The sequence below is a fragment of the Megalobrama amblycephala genome, linkage group LG19 (assembly GCF_018812025.1).
Source record: "Megalobrama amblycephala isolate DHTTF-2021 linkage group LG19, ASM1881202v1, whole genome shotgun sequence".
Taxonomy (NCBI): domain Eukaryota; kingdom Metazoa; phylum Chordata; class Actinopteri; order Cypriniformes; family Xenocyprididae; genus Megalobrama; species Megalobrama amblycephala.
The window spans coordinates 31,179,348-31,187,333 of record NC_063062.1 but is presented as its reverse complement, the minus strand read 5'-3'; the positions used below and the strand labels follow the sequence as shown (position 1 = coordinate 31,187,333).

Genomic DNA, 7,986 nt, shown 5'->3' with positions numbered 1-7,986 from the left:
CTTGAAAAACGACCTATAGGGTCGTTTTTTTTTTTTTTTTTTGGAGGACAGTCTCCATTAGGAAGCATAATGTTTCTTTTCATTTTTATGCTGATGATAGCCTGCTTTATTTGATGTTGAAAGCTAAACTGTCTTGAGAACATAAAATTGGTTGTCAAATAACTTTCTTCAACTTATTAAAGACAAAACTGACATAATTATCTTTGGTCCCCCAAATTGTAATCATTGCTAATCATTTCCCTTCAATTTCATCTCAGTTAAGAAACCTGTTAAGAATATATATATATATATATAATATATATATTCTTAACAGGTTTCTTAACTGATTATATATATTATTATATATATTATTATTATATATATATATATATATATATATATATATATATATATATATATATATATATATATATATATATATATATATATATATATATATATATTTTTTTTTTTTTTTTTATGGTAACACTTTAGTATGAGGAACACATATCCATTATTAACTATGACTTTTCCCTCAATAAGCTTATTAATAGTTAGTAAGGTTAGCTGTTGTAGTGGTAAAATTCAGGTATTGGGTAGGATTAACCATTGACTGGACGGAGATGTTATGGATATGAGCGACGGCACTCAAGTAAGTGTTTTATTATATTATAAAACATATTTTACTGTTTGATGACTGTACGATGTGTTCCTGCTAACTTCTGTCGTGAGGTGCGCTCATGTTTACCATGGTACGCTCATACAGTAGCCTATATGTTTACCATAGTAAAGTTATGCGCTCACACACCGGTGGATATGGATTGTGTCTCTGTGTCTATATTTGTTTCTGCGTTCAGTTATGTACGTCTCTGCATTCATGCATGCCCAGGTGAAAAAAAATACTATGGTAAATACTGTAGTGTTTTTGAACCGTACTATAGTAAATTGTAGTATACTGTATTTTTATATTATTTACAACACTTTGTTATGCTATAGCATACTGTAGTATTGACTAAAGTGAACTGATAAACTGTAATACTGTAGTATACTTTAGTTTTTACTACAGTAAACTGTAGTGTATATTGTAGTATAATATACCCTACAGTTGAAAACTTAGTATAATGTTGGGTAATTTTCTTATTACTGTAGTTGTTTTATTGTCACAGCAACTGTAGAATTACCACAATAAATTAATTCAAGCACTTTACTATAGTATGGTTAAAAAACACTATAGTATTTACTATAAATTTACTATAGTATTTTTTCACCTTTGTTGGTTTTTATTTGTGTCCATGTGTGTACTCATGCACTGATGAGTAATATATGCCAGACTTCTTTGTGTGCACGTGTTTCTGTTTATATGAGTGTGATCTTGTAAAAAACTGTAGTATAAAAAAGATGTATAAAAAAATAACTACAAAAAAATGTCTAAATTATTTATTTCTTTTTTTATATCACAGACGATCATCTAACGTTGAATCAGATGAAGACTGGACAAGATGACAGCAGGAGAGGAACCCTACCAGCAGAAGATAAGATGTTATAGCTAAATAGATATACTAAATAGTTTGACATATAATAGTGTGAGATATATAGCCTTTTTGCCAAATCGCGATTGTCATAATGTGTTGCATGTTGCCAACAACATCTAAGAAATATAATTATAAAATTTGTAAATAGTTTGAGATATATAGTGTGAGTTCTAATAATAAATTGTTTTAATACCATAGCATTTTGTATCTTTATTTGGACAAAATTTAGTTTCAAGAATTGAAGAAACACTATAATGTGTTAATGCTTCAGTTACTATATGTCAGCAATATTTGACAGTAAATCTGTATAAGGGATAGAATAGCTCTAAGTGTAACCTTTCATTAGAGCCCAAAATTATGACTGTACATTAAAGCATTGAAGAATAACAGCCTTTTATGTGTTGATGGTTCCAAAGGGCCATTTGGAGTCTCCAAGTGGCTTTTTTTGGGGAGCGCCTAGACATAAACTCAAATAAACATGTGTAAAACACTCATTTTCTAAGATATTTTTATCAAATTTGAAATGGAGCTTGGTAAGACTTCAGGCTGTGATCCTGTTGTGTTTTCTAGCTAATAGCTGCCATCTGTAGTCATCTGCAGGCATCTGTTTACAAAAAAAAAAAGTAGGCGGAATATTTTTTTCCATTTTTCAGTGTGTTCCAAATTCTATTACTCAATAGCAGTAAGACTTACAGTGATTCAACCTGTTGGTAGCCATTGAAATCCACTGTAAGGAGAATAACCCTGGAATGTTTTCCTCAAAAACCTTCATTTCTTTTCGACTGATGAAAGAAAGACATGAATATCTTGGATGACATGGGGGTGAATAAATTTATCAGGAAAAGTGTATTTAAAAGTGGACTAATCCTTTAAGGGATATAGAATGTGGTCATGCAGAATTAGACATTAATATGTGCTTTATAAGTACCAATAAACAGCCAATATGCAGGCTAGTAAGCAAGTAAAGCTTCAAAGCTGTTTTGAAATCGGCCATCACTAGATTGTTGAATAAAGTCGTTATTTTGTTTTGGGGTTTTTTGGCGCTCAAAAAATATTCTCGTCACTTCATAACATTAAGGTTGAACCACCGTAGTCACATGAACTGTTTTAAATATGTCTTTAGTACCTTTCTGGGCATTTGAAAGTGTTAATTGTCTTGCTGGCAATGGAGGCCTCACTGAGCCATCGGATTTTATCAAAAAATATCTTAATTTGTGTTCCGAAGATGAACAAAGGTCTTACGGGTGTGAAACAACATGAGAGCAAGTAATTAATGATATCATTTTCATTTTTGGGTGAGCTAACCCTTTAAGTTATATCAAGAAACAGTAACTCAGGAAAATGTTACTGCAATACAGTTGGGTGCCTTTAGAGTCAGAAATTTAGAATTGCACATTTTTTTCAAAGTGACCAGAGGAAAGAAAGAAAAAAGTTGAAAACTGGAAATCATGGCTGTTTGTAAATTTTTAAATTACATTCTAGATGCATCACACTGTATCATTTCTCTTTGGTAGCAACACATTTACAGCATGCTTTTTATTTCTACCAATAAAGAAATCCAAAACAAATGCCACATCCTTCAAACACACTCCTAGTGCATTGCTGTGTTTAACAAGAATGAAACTCCCTATCATTTCACAGCCGTGTCATGCCGTCAATGCAAACTTGACAAATGTGACATTTTCACACACAATAAGCCCAACAAAACTATAAAAGATGACAAACAACGAGCCTATATCGGACAGGAGATTGTGGCTATTGAAGAGACGTGGAGTTATAGAGAAGAAAATGCATCCAGTATAACACAGCCTGCAAATGTGAGAGTATGGTGCTAAAAGACAATGCAATTCAATGTAGACCGTACAATCTGTCCACACAGGGTTGCTGGGTAACTAGTGTCTTAATTGCCTTGCACTGTAGAGCACAATTAAATGAGAAAGAATGAGGTGCAGAATGACCTGAAGAAAAAAGACCTCAAAGCAAGGACAGCCAAGCTCAGTGTGAAGAGCATTGAGATTATATGTCACTAAGTATGTGTTTGGTTTACTGTGGAGATTGTGACACTATTGTAATTCAGTGACATGAAGTGTCAACGTGTGTAGATCCATGACTGCACTGGTTCATTCCTCTGCAGGGAGCTTACTGAAACAAAGGCTCCGAAACCCAGTGCGCAACCTACAGAGGCCAATTTTGAGGCATAATAGGTGAACTCTCAACACAAAGTTGGTTGTCTCAAAATATATTTAATAATTTTAGCGATTCTCATGTGCTAATTAGATCAAATTAGCACAGAATCAACTTTGAGCTGCTGTCCGCGTCAAGAATCAGCCAAATTTCCGCATGCACCTTGAAAAGCGGATGTTTTGGAAAGTGCTGCAGAAAGTTTTTGTGACATCTAGTGGTTTAGAGCAGTGCTTCCCAAACTTTTTGCAGCACGCACCCCTTTCTAGTGTCAAGCACCCCCAACACCTTACTTTGGTTAAACATCACATTTTTAATAGCAATAACTAAATACAAATATTCACTGTATATTAGAAAACATCAACATTTCAGTTATAAATTTAAAAAAAATACAATTGCTTCACTCAAAAAAAATAATTGTTGGATTTACCTAAAAAAGAAGTGTCAAGTGGTTCCACACAACTAAATTGAGTAATTTGTAAATAACAATTTAGTTGTATGAACAAAACAAATTCAAATAAATCTGACAAGATTTCTGTGCAAAAAAATCTGATGAGGCCACAATATGATCTTAGCGCATTTATTTTTTTTTGCTCACAGTATACTTTATTAGTATGATATTTAGTGAGTTTTGTAAGTTAAAATCACTGTCTTAGTACATTAAGCCACGTTAAGCCTTTTCTTATAATGGTTATGGGAGGAAAAGGCTTAACGTGTTATTAAACGTGTTGAGATCATATCCTGGGCTCATCTGATTTTTTTCACATAGTATACTTTATTAGTATGATATTTAGTGAGTTTGGTCGGTTAAAATCACTGTCTTAGTAAGCCACGATAAGCGTTTTTCATGCGTTTTAGAATGTCCCCTTGAGACTGCTATTAGCTAAAACTTCTCCACAGACTACACATTGCGGGTTCGGACATTCTGCATCACCAATCCATGTAAACACGAAACCGGTGTAACTGTCACAGTATTTGCGTTTCTTACTTGACATTTTCTCACTCTCTGATGTAGGCCTATTTCTCTTGACAGGTACATCTCTGTTATGTTTCTCTGTTCCCACCTCTTCACCCCGTTCATTATCCTCTGAGATCAGGTTTCTCCATATATTCACCACCATGGTCGGTGTACACCTCCACAGATGATGCCGATGTAGATGGCTCACTGTCCCTTGATTTCTTTAAAGTGCCAGGTTTTAACCAGGTGTCCATTTTGATGAATGTAGTAAGATAGTAAAAAATAGTGTAGTAAAAATAAATGAATGAATGATCACTTAGCGCCAAACATGAAAAGGGCGGGGCTAATCTGACGCGGATGCGCTTGTAAAATGAAATGGCTAGGGCCCTAGGGGTGCACACAGCCCAGTTTGGGAGCCGCTGGTTTAGAGGAAAGTAAAATCAAAGGCGCTTTTTACCCTGGACTGCCTTTAGCCCTGTTGTACCCTGCATAGATTTTTATTAAAGCTATTAAATGTATGTCTCTCAGACAGCATGTGAGTACCGAACCGAGTTCTCTTTTGTGCCGTGTTGACTTAAAACCACTTGAACGTTTAAACTGGCGAGGCTTAACAAATGCTTGCAAATGATGAACTTTAGTGAAAGAGCAGCAATTTCATGTGAGCATAACTGCGATAGAGACGATAATCCAAAATTCCTACCGATCCACACATTTCTATCGGTATATCACCTACCCCTAGTATTTTGTGTTCTTTGCAGAGAAGACAATCCCATAATGCATTGTAATAATGTCAAATATACATCCAAAAATGCACTGTTTATTTTTTATTATTATTTATAAGTATTTTTACATGTATTTGAGTGTTGTACTGTTAGCTTAGCAACATGCTAATACTAAGCTGGTTTGCTTGTCTTAGCTGGGATTCATCATTTCAAACCAGCTAAGACCAGAAAACTTTTTTTCAGCAGAGTTCAGTCTTCTGTGGACTTCACATGGGGAGCGCTGCATGTATGATGGCTCCATACTGTCTATGCAGATTGTTCCCATTCTGTCACTTGTTAGGTTTCATTTCAGCTAGGATGCCACCTTTGAAGACAACTGCCTATGGAGGCAGTATGAAAGAAGGAAGCTCACTACATTTTGGAACAGAGCCAAGATGTGAATGCTTTGTGCCTGCAACGGATTCCCTCGCACATGTGAGAAACCCCAAACCTTCTGCGGGAGCCAGCTGAATTACAGACCCTCGTCATCTGTCCCCAGCTCACACAACACAAGCCAGAAAATAAGTCCCCTTTGGATTCCTCTTTTAATCTAAACATCTTTCTGAAGGCAATTCATCTTGTGCAACATGCATAAGAAGATGTGCTCTCTAACAGCTGGACATCAGAGGCCTGTTTTGAACCAAAGCAAGAGGTAGGGACAAAACAGCAATGAGATAGCAGCGCTACTCACCGGCTTATCGGTGAATGCAGTGGACTCAGACTGTGCCATGTCATAGTAGGGGGGCTGGAGAGGAATCTTCTGTATCTCATCCTCCTTGTCCAGATGAACAACCTTCAAAGGCAACAAAACCTGAGATAAAGACGACATTCAGACTAGTGGTAGCCGCCTAATGAACTGTGTTATTCTGTCTGCCTACATGTCCGCATTCTCTGTACAAAGAACCAAACAAACACTTCAACACGCAGCAATTTTGTAAGGCCTATTCGCAACATCGATGCGTCAAAATGGCACAAATTGCAAATGAGTTTCAGATTTTTTTTTCTTACTCGAGTGAACGTGAAATGCAATCCACTTTTTCATTTGTTGCATTGCACAGCTCTCAGGAAATTCAGTTCTGACTGGTCAGTCATGCCATTCTATCATCAGTTATTTGTATACAAGAACATTCATATGTTGACAGTAATATTGGCTGCTTTTTCCTGTATAGTTGTATTAGTATGTTTCTTGTATCCCTCTGTGGTCTCTCTTTTTTTTTTTTTTTTTTTCTCACATAAAATTTAATTGGTAAGTATTCATGTAAAGCATCTGGATAGTAACTGTGCCTTGAAAAAAAATTACTTATGACAAAATAGATTACAGAAAATACAATATAAAACGTAATGGATATCTTCCTGGACTGTTTGTTTCTTTTACCTGGAGATCAATGGCTCTGGACATATAAGCTAAAACATAAAACCTATGCTGTGAAACGCTTTTTGATCACAATTCAAATGTTTACCCTCAGTGTGAAGAGGCCCATAGGGATCCATTACTTTGCTATGAAATGTTGTCACACCAAAAATACACTTTTTGTGTGAATAGGCCAATTATGTGAATTGTACAGTCACTGTGGATTCCAAGTACTCGATATAGCAGTGGTTCTCAACATGGGAGCCAGTACCCACTTCTAAAGGGGCCACAATATGATTTTAAATTGTTCAAATTAATATTATTATTATTATTATTATTATTATTAGCAATAGTAGTAGTAAACAATATTAAATGAATAAAATAAATCTAAGTCCCCCTGTAGTCAAAAATGTTATTCTTTAAAACTCACCCTTGATAATCAAAATTACATATGTCATGCCTTAAAATAGCTTGAATTTAACTCTACACACTTGCTTCATTTAAAGGGTTAGTTCACCCAAAAATGAAAATTCTGTCATTAATTACTCACCCTCATGTCGTTTCACACCCGTAAGACCTTCAGAACACAAATTAAGATATTTTTTATAAAATCTGATGGCCCAGTGAGGCCACTATTGACAGCAAGTTAATTTCCACTTTCAGTGTCCAGAAAGGTACTAAAAACATATTTAAAATGGTTCATGTGACTACAGTGGTTCAACCTTAATGTTATGAAGTGACGAGAATACTTTTTGTGCACCAAAAAAAGCTAAATAATGACATTAGTTCACCCAAACTCAAGATCAAGATGGCGCCGCGCATGGCAGCCACAGTGCTTAGCTCTTCAGTGTTTGTTCTGTTTTTGTTAGTTTTTCCTGTTTTCTGTTTTTCAAACACCATCAGTTTTACCAGGGATGAACTGCTGAACATTCGGCAGTTCACACCACAAAATCTTTTACCGGATTTCGATTATTCAGACGTTTTGTTGAATGTTGTAGTCGGCGGAGCGGCAGCGCTGTTTAGACGCTTCAGGACGCGCAGACGGGGAAAGCGCGCCGGCGCCCTCGTGAAGCTCAGACAGCGCGGATTAAGAACGCCGCTGCCTAGCATCCATCTGGCGAATCTCCGCTCTCTGCCCAACAAAACGGACGAACTCCTTCTGCTCTCCCGGACAAATAAGGATTTCTCGAACTCGGCTGCTCTGTGCTTCACGGAAACCTGGCT

The 7,986-nt window shown here is 36.0% G+C and overlaps 1 long non-coding RNA gene across 1 annotated transcript; it reads left to right on the top strand.

Annotated features, from left to right (window-relative positions):
* Positions 1 to 516: 516 nt before the first annotated feature.
* On the top strand, positions 517 to 2,003 carry LOC125254360. The gene is made up of 2 exons (XR_007181644.1): positions 517 to 631; positions 1,440 to 2,003. It is a non-coding gene; the product is annotated as an uncharacterized LOC125254360 (long non-coding RNA).
* Positions 2,004 to 7,986: the final 5,983 nt, after the last annotated feature.